Genomic DNA, 9,211 nt, shown 5'->3' on the forward strand with positions numbered 1-9,211 from the left:
GATAAAATACATGTTTGGGTTTGTGGAAAATAACAAAATACCACAACACTCTCAGAAAACAAATTGTATTGAAGATTAAATAACTACAGAAAGAAAAACAACTAATATTTATTGAGCATCTACAATCTGCTGAGACCTTTATATACATTTCTCACTTTAACCTCAGTGCAACCTTGGAGGTAGGCTTGATCTATATTTTACAGAGTAAGATAATCAGGCTCAGAGTGTTTAAGTAACTGTCAAGGTGTGATGCCTGGCAAGTTGTGGAGCTGATGTCTCACACTTCCCATCACACCAGTTACCTACTGCCTTTAGCCACATTGAGATAAAATAGAAACAACGGAATTCTCTAGGTTCCATCTAACCTTGCTGCTCTAACCTCCTTCTCTCTTAAACTCCCATACTGGCCCCTTCCTATGGAGTCATGTGTTGACTGACCACATACTGCTTTGTGATGGGTTTCTATTTTTTAACCCATATTTGAAACTTTGTTATTTAATGTTTTGCATGTGTATTGCTTTTCTCTTTAGTAGATGATAAGCCCCATGAGGGCACTGACGTTGATTGTTGTACTTCCCACATCGTTTTGTGAATAACTGATGCTCGATTACTACCTATTGATTTGATTTTAATTAGTGTGAAGGAGATAGTTTCTAAGCTATAGTTGGTCTGATATAAAAGTCATAGTCAAGATTGTTTTGAGGCATTTAAAGTACTTTTTATGGGACTTCTGACAATTGTTATACCCACAGTGTTAGTAATTCAGAGAGATTGGTGAAGAAATAAATAGATTTTTTAATTTTGAGAGTAGCTATATCATTAAGGATTTCAGTGAGATATTTCATTACTTTAACACTTTACTGTTAAAAATCCCTGTAGATTTCCATCAGTTTCCTTGTTATGTTTTCGTTTTTTCTTTAATCAGATCAGAGTCCACCTCTACCAGGGGACTCTACCAGGGAAACTTACTAAATACGGAGACAGCCTTATTGCTTATACCTCTGAGCCTTACTTTTCCAAATATTTCAGAACATATTTTTATGTAGAAATATCCATCAAGGTCAAAAGGTGGCAGGCAAACAAAAGCTAATTTCATTCAGAAGATTCTGTTTTCTCTTGGCCTTGGTGCGTGTTTCCCGCTTGAGTCACTTCCCTCAAGAGGGTAGCCCTGGACAGCAGACATGAGAGCCGGTGAGAATTGTCTTAATGAACAACAGAAGACGTACACAAACTTTCTTTCAATTTGTGGTAGTCCTTATTTTGCATTGGAAAATATGTGTAATTCACACCACTATAATTCCCATTCTTATGCCAAATGCAATCCTGGAGGAGGCTATTACTGGCTCAAGGTCTGGAGTATGTACTGCATTAAAGCCAGTAGCTTGTTTTTCCATCTGGGCTAGGCACAGAGTTTGCAAACTTTTTTTTCTGACTTACTCATTCCCTGGTAAATTCCAGTTCTGGGCTACTGTGGGGCATAGACAAAGCTTTACCTCAAAAGTTGCAAATGGAATACGGCCCTTGTTTAAAAGTGTTTTGCTACTGGAAGTACAACTAGTTCTACTGAGGTTTGTGTTGGCCACCTCAGGCTTGTGGGCTCAGTTTAAAGTTTTGGTTTAGTTCTGCAAGGTTTATGACTTGGCTACCTGAGGGATTGGCCCTCACACTGTTCCTTCCTCCCAGCTGGGAAGATCTGCTAGAGCACTTGGCTAAAGCTTTCCAGATATTACTTTGGAATAGTCATGATGATGGCTCAAGTGTTCTTGGAGGATGTTCACATTTGGAACTTCCTTATGTGCTCTGACGTGGCTCCAGCTGTTTTCTTTTCCTGTTAGAGGAGGTGTTTAATTACTCTGCCTTGTTTGTTGTACTAAACTGATTTAATCAAAGATCTCCTTAAGTTTGGAGCATGTATGTTAGTTTCCTGTTGCTGGTGCAACAAATCCCACACTTAAAACAATACAAATTTATTTTCTTACAGTTCTGGAGGTCAGAAGGCCAAATGAATCATGAGGGCTAAATTCAAGGAAGGTGTCAGCAAGGCTGGATCTTTCTGGAAGCTACCTGGGAGAATCTAGTCCTTACCTTAGCCACTTCTGGAGGCCACCAGCAGTCCTTGGCTGTTGGCTGCATCACTCCAATCTCTGCTTTCATGCTCACACTGCTTTCTCCTCTACTGAATTCAGATTCCCTCTGCCTCTCTCTTACTAGGTCCTTGTGATTATATTTAGGGTCCGTCAAGACAATCCAGTATAATCTTTCCATCTCAGGATCCTTAATCATATCTGCAAAATCACTTTTGCCATATAAAGTAACATTTACAAGCTTCAGGGATTGGGATGTTGACATCTTGTGGGACCACTCTTCAGCCTAGTACATAGCTTGATGCATCTGAATTTGAATCCTGGCTCTAACAATGTTTTATTCTTTCTAAGCCTTAGGTTTATCTCAATGGTGTTAATAATGTTTATCTCTCATTAGGTTGATGTAAGATTTTGATGAGGTAAGTATGTAAAGTGCTACCACCAACCAAGTACCCCCATAGGTGTTCTGTTAAATTTAAATTTCTTTTTTTCTCATCTCCTTTGATAATATCTGAAAATATAAATATTTTAGTTCGAAGGCAGTGGGTCTTTGAACTTTATAAATTGTGTAGCACAATTATAAAATACTAAAAATATGTCCAAAATAATTATCACATAGACAAAATACTGGCTAATATCCAGTTAAGGTTCCAATGAAGTATGAAACTATAACATGATGCAACAGATAATGTATCATTGCGCTTAAAGTCATGGGTATTATAGTATGAATGGTATTAGAAGCTTATCACCTTAAATAAGGTACTGAAGATTCTCTGCTTTCAATATCTCTGATTTGTTAAAATACATCAGACCACTCTATGTGTGGGGCAAAGAGTATGAAAGAGGGGGGCATATCATTCTTCGAGACATTTGTATGCTTTTTATGTAGGTATAGAATAGATTAAAACAATGATAATTTGTTTAACAAATATTAATTGAGCCTTTTTGATATGTCACACAGTGGCCAAGATTTTGCCAATATAAATATGAAACGTCATGGTTCCTACCCTTATCTAATGGACAGACAGAAAACAAATGTGTAATTCCTATAAATTAAGATAAGAATAGTAATGGTCATAGTGGAAGCACAGGGGAAGGGGTGCTTAAGTCTGCTGGGAGAATTGGTTAAATGGTGTGGACGGGAGGTGGTGGTTCTTGAGCCAACTCTTCAGGAAGGAGAAAGCCTTTTCCAGGTGAATGTGGGGTAGGGCAACCCAGGCACAGGAGACTGTATCTGGAAATGAATGAAGTACCAAAATATTGCATTCTCACAGAACCATAAGTAGCTTAGCATTGCAGGAGCACACAGGCATAGAAGAAATTTATCCTGAGAAACAACATCCCCAACATTGAATTCAAGTATGGATTCACATTCGTTTTGTATAAAGAACCCTGGCTAGAGTGAACACATCCTACAGAATGGGAGAAAAGTTTTGCAAACTATGCATCTAACAAAGGTCTAAACAAATTTACAAGAGAAAAACAAACCATTAAAAAGTACGCAAGGGACATGAACAGACATTTTACAAAAGAAGACATACATTCTGCCAACACTCATATGGGAAAAAGTTCAACATCACTGATCGTTAGAGAAATGTAAATCAAAACCACAATGAGATACCATCTGACACTAGTCAGAATGGCTATTATTAAAATGTCAAAACATAACAGAAACTGGTGAGGTTGTGGAAAAAAAGGAACACTTATACACTGTTATTGGGAGTATAAATCAATTCAACCATTGTGGAAGACAGTGTGGTGATTCCTCAAAGAGCTAAAAACAGAAATACTATTCACCCCAGCAATTCCATTACTGGCTATATACCCAGCAGGATATAAATTGTTCTATTATGAACACACATGCACATGTATGTTCATTGCAGCACTATTCACAATAGCAAAGACATGGAATCAACCTAAATGCCCATCAATGGTGGGGACAGGATAAAGAAAATGTGCTGCATGTACACCATGGAATACTATGCAGCCATAAAAAGGAATGAGATCATATCTTTTGCAGGAACATGAATGGAGCTGGAGGCCGTTATCCTCAGCAAACTAACGCAGGAACAGAAAACCAAATACTGCATATTCTCATTTATAAGTGGGAGCTAAATGAGGAGAACACATGGATACATAAAGGGAAACAAAACACACTGGGGCCTATCAAAGGTTGGAGGGTGGGAGGAGGGAGACGATAAGGAAAAATAACTAATAGGCACTAGGCTTAATACCTGGAGTGATGAAATGATCTGTACAACAAACTCTCATGATACAAATTTAACTGTATAACAAACCTACACATGTACCCCTGAACTTAGATGTTAAAAAACAGGGCACAGGGGCTCATGCTTGTAATCCCAGCACTTTGGGAGGCCAAGGCGGGTGGATCACTTGAGGCCAGGAGTTTGAGACCAGCCTGGCCAACATAGTGAAACTCTGTCTTTACTAAAAATATAAAAATTAGTTGGGCATGGTTGCGCATGCCTGTAATCTCAGCTACGTGGGAGGCTGAGGCAGGAGAATTGGTTGAACCTGGGAGGCAAAGGTTGCAGTGAGCCGAGATCGCACTACTCCACTCCAGCCTGGGCCACAGAGCGAGACTCTGTCTCAAAAATAATTAAAAAAAAAATTTGTTTAAAGTCTCAATGATCTTGCCTTTAAAAAAAAGTTAAAAAATAAGTAAATAAATATAAAAATAAAAAGCAGACCAACTTAAAAAAAAAAAAAAAAGAACCTGGGATAGGATAACCAGCGCCTAGTTTATTTACTCAGCAAATGTTCCATGGGTAGCTACTATATGTGGGAAGCTCCAGGCATACAAAGCTTGAAGGAGTCAATTCTTGCTCTCAAAGTCCTTAGGGTCTAGTATAAGAGCTTCTGATTAATATCTTAAACTAGAAATATGAAGAGTTTGCAGTTAAATTCATACTTTTTTTTTTTTTTTTGAGACGAAGTCTTGCTTTGTCGCCCAGGCTGGAGTGCAGTGGCGCGATCTCCGCTCACTGCAAGCTCCGCCTCCCGGGTTCACACCATTCTCCTGCCTCAGCCTCCCGAGAAGCTGGGACTACAGGCGCCTGCCACCACGCCCGGCCAATTTTTTTGTATTTTTAGTAGAGAGAGTTTCACCGTGTCAGCCAGGATGGTCCCGATCTCCCGACCTCGTGATCCGCCCGCCTCGGCCTCCCAAAGTGCTGGAATTACAGACGTGAGCCACCGCACCCGGCTAAATTGATACTTTTAAGCGGATTTTTTTTTAACTGAACCTTGCTGAAAGTTGAGGGTCGTGAACATTGTAGTTAAAACAGAACTTAGAGCCCATTTATTTTATTACCAATGGCAGTAGAAATGGTTGTCTGCCCACCAAATATTGATATTCCCCTTCTGTAGGGAGGAATAGTTACCGGGCCATGGCTTTCCAGCCAAGGACTGCATTTCCCAACTCCCCTTACATCTAGATAGGGACGTATGACTAGGTCTCACTAATGGAATCTGACATGCATAACTTGTTGACTGAGGTGGTTAAAAAAATGGGTACCTTTTCTAGTTTGTCTTCTCTTGCCTCCTAGGCAGACTAAATAAAAAACAAAATGCTCAATGTTTTCAAAGGATGGTGGAACTACAAGACAGAAGGAACTGGGTGGGTCCTTGGATCACCATATTCAGGAAAGCTGTCAGGCAGCTAGAAATACTCTCATTGGATTGATACAGGAGTGAGACATAATATTATGTTGTTTTAAGCTACTAAAATTTGGGGATTTTGTTTGTTTCAGTACCTTATGCTATCCAAGTTATCACATGAGGAGGATTCCCTTATACAACATACCATGCTGTCTGGATTTGGGTCTTTATTGTCATGAAGGGCTAGTGCTTTTACTTGACAAATGTCATTGGTAGGTATATCTCCCTTTTATTAAGCTAATATCTGATGAAATCCTGTTAGTTTTAGCCGTCGATCTCTGGAGCAAGGCCAGGAAAGAAAATGTGAGTGTGTTTGTGATATGGAGGCTTCCTTTTGTGGTGAAAGAGACCAATTTTGGAGGCCAAGTCTAGCTGGGAACAGCGTTACCTGGAAAGGAATTTGAGAAAACATCACACTGAGTATAGTTGTGGTAAGATGCAGAGATGGACTTGAGAGAGGCTGTTAGAAGCTCAAAGTGAGTCTATAAGGGTTGAGTAGGCCCTGATGTGATGAAGACCAGGAAGACTGAGATTAACATCTAAACCCAGTAATCAGCACAAGTGGTTAGATGTGTCTCTTCATGAGTGCTAGGGAGCTGTTGCTTGAAGGAATCAGAGTAGATGAGACAGGAGCAACAGAAAAAACTCTGCCCCTCTATTTATGTCCTCCATGAGCTTTATCTTCTCCAACCTAAGCAGACCTTTCTTTTTATTTCTTTTTTTTATTTTTTATTATTTTGTTTTTGAGACAGGGTCTCGCTGTATCACCGAGGCTGAAGTACAGTGGCATAATCATAGCTCACTGCAGCCTCCACTTCCTGGGCTCAGGCAATCCTCCTACCTCAGCTTCCAGAGTAGCTGGGACTACAGGTGTGCACCACCATGCTTGGCTAATTTTTTATTTATTGTAGAGATTGGGTCTCGCTCCTTTGCCTAGGTGTGTCTCAAACTCTTGGCCCCAAGCTGTTTTCCCATCTTGGCCTCCCAAAGTGCTGGGATTATAGGCATGAGCTTCCGTACTCAGCCAGCAAACCTTTCTTTCTCTTTTATTTATTTATTTATTTATTTATTTTCATTTTTGTTTTTTTGTTTTAGTTTATAGACATCATAAAATTCTTTGTATTTTCTTCTGGGTTCGTGTTAGGTTGTATAGAATTAAATATAGCACTTCATATATGGCCAGTCTAGTATAGAGCTCAGGGAGATGATTATTCTAACATCTGAATGTTATGTGCTTTGAAATAAAACAGACTGGGGCTGACTTCTGCCACGTACAAACTGGGTGATTTAGGGTAAAATGCGTCTCTGAACCTCAATTTCTACATTTATAAGAGAAAAAAATTATACTGAATCATATGGCGATTGCTGTGTAACAAAGCACCCTAAAATGTAATGATTTAAAAAGAAGTCTGTATATTATTTCCCTAGAGACTCTGGGAGAGTTGGTTGATCTTGGCTGGACTCTTCTTTTTTTTCTTTGGGACAGCATCTCACTCTGTTGCCCAGGCTGGAATGCAGTGATATGATCATGGCTTACTGCAGCCTCAACCTCCTGGGCTCAGGAGATCCTCCTGGATGGGTAGCATGCACCACCACACCCAATTAAGTTTTTGTAATTTTTTTGTAGAGGCGGGGTTTCACCATGTTGGCCAGGCTGGTCTCAAATTCCTGGGCTCAAGTGATCTGTCCCCCTCAGACTCCCAAAGTGCTGGGATTACAGGTGTGAGCCACTGCGCCCAACCTGGACTTACGTATCTAAAGTCAGTAGGTTGGTGGGGGCTGGTCTGGTTGAGGATGACTTCAGCTGTCGTGACGTAAGTGGTTTCTCATCTCCTCACAGGCTACTCTGGGCTTGTTTCTATGGAGATTAGCAGGGTTCCAGGAAAGGGAGGGTGGAAGCGTAGGCAGCTTTGTGAGACTCAGGCTCAGAAGTGGCACAACATTACTTTGGTTGCAGTTTTTTGGCCAAAGCAAATCTAGCCTAGATTCAAAAGGTGAAGATTTCATCTCTTGATGGGGGTGGAGTAGTTAAAAAATCACGTTGTAATGGATGTGAATAGAGGGAGGCCAGTGAAGCCGATAATGCATTTAGTCTAGCACAATTACCTACTTCCAAGAATTTTAACGAAAAACAAATATTATGTATAAATGATCTGATACACCATAGGCAATCAATAAACCTGGTTCTTTTTTCTTCCATTCCTCTCCCTTACTTCTTCCCTGTTAATGAAGTCTGGAAATTTATTAATTAGTTTTTGTAGCTACTACATTGTTATTATTTTGGACCTGAAATAAATCCAAACTTTTTAAAATGTAAATCTGTCTCTCTCATTCTATATTTATATAACATGTTGTATTTTCTGGTCCTAAATTTAAGATATAAAATTTGCTTTGTAAAATGTATTAAGTGCATAATCATGGCCCATATGCCGTGAAGATGTGCATGATAGTGTGGTGCTTAGGGGCACCCTCTCCGGAGACAGGCTGCCTGGGCTTTAATCCCAGCTGTGCCCTTCACTAGTCCTCTGACCTTGATCAAGTTACCTAACCTGCCCTCTGTAGAGAGGAAGTTATAATAGGGTTTTGTCATCTCCTGTCTCCTATGACTATTGTGAGAATTAAGTAATTTAATATTTCTGAAGCCTCTAATATTTCTGAAACAGTGTCTGGCGTGTAGGAAACTCTATGTGAGCAGTTGTTAAATATATAAGTGTTTGAATCTCCTGAGTGTTTCAATTGTTCAGGAAATTTATAATCCACTTAGGTTTACTTTCACCATCTTCTCCAATGAATATTATGAGAAACACCACATGCTTTGCAGAAATCTATTTACATGGTGTCTGTACCGTTTTTGATCAACATAGCAGTCACTGAATAAAGGCAGTGAAGTTAGTCTGAAATCACTTTATGAACTATAAAATATTTGTTATTAATATATTATAATAATGTTACCACTCTTTTAGAATTTATATACTAGATTTTCTGGTTTTCACTGGAAAACTCCACATGCAAAAAAATTATATTATTATGTAATTATTATTAACTAATGTCCTATTTTTCACAACACACGTTTAAAAATTTTCTCCAGACATTTGTCAGGGAGTAGTCTATATTTTATAGGTTCTCATCTTTCCTCCCCCTCTGTTATTCTTTTTTTTATTTATTTTTATTTTTTAGAGGCAGAGTCTTACTCTGTTACCCAGGCTGGAGTGCAGTGGTGTGAACATGGCTCACTGTGGCCTCTGACTCCCTGACTCAAGCAATCCTCTTGCCTCAGCCTCCTAAGGAATAGCTGGTACTACAGGCACACACCACCAGGCTTGGCTAATTTTTATAATTTTTTTGTAGAGATGAGGTCTTACTGTGTTGTCTAGGCTGGTCTTGAACTCCTGAGCTCAAGTGATCCTTCCACCTTGGCCTTCCCAAGTGTTGTGATTACAGGTGTA

At 39.5% G+C, this 9,211-nt stretch overlaps 1 non-coding gene across 1 annotated transcript; it reads left to right on the plus strand.

Annotated features, from left to right (window-relative positions):
- The first annotated feature begins 8,708 nt into the window (after nucleotides 1-8,708).
- On the plus strand, nucleotides 8,709-8,770 carry LOC114675025 (U7 small nuclear RNA). Its single transcript, XR_003726111.2, has one exon. It is a non-coding gene; the product is annotated as a U7 small nuclear RNA (small nuclear RNA).
- The last annotated feature ends 441 nt before the right edge of the window (nucleotides 8,771-9,211 follow it).

This window comes from Macaca mulatta, chromosome 1 (assembly GCF_049350105.2).
Source record: "Macaca mulatta isolate MMU2019108-1 chromosome 1, T2T-MMU8v2.0, whole genome shotgun sequence".
Taxonomy (NCBI): Eukaryota; Metazoa; Chordata; class Mammalia; order Primates; family Cercopithecidae; genus Macaca; species Macaca mulatta.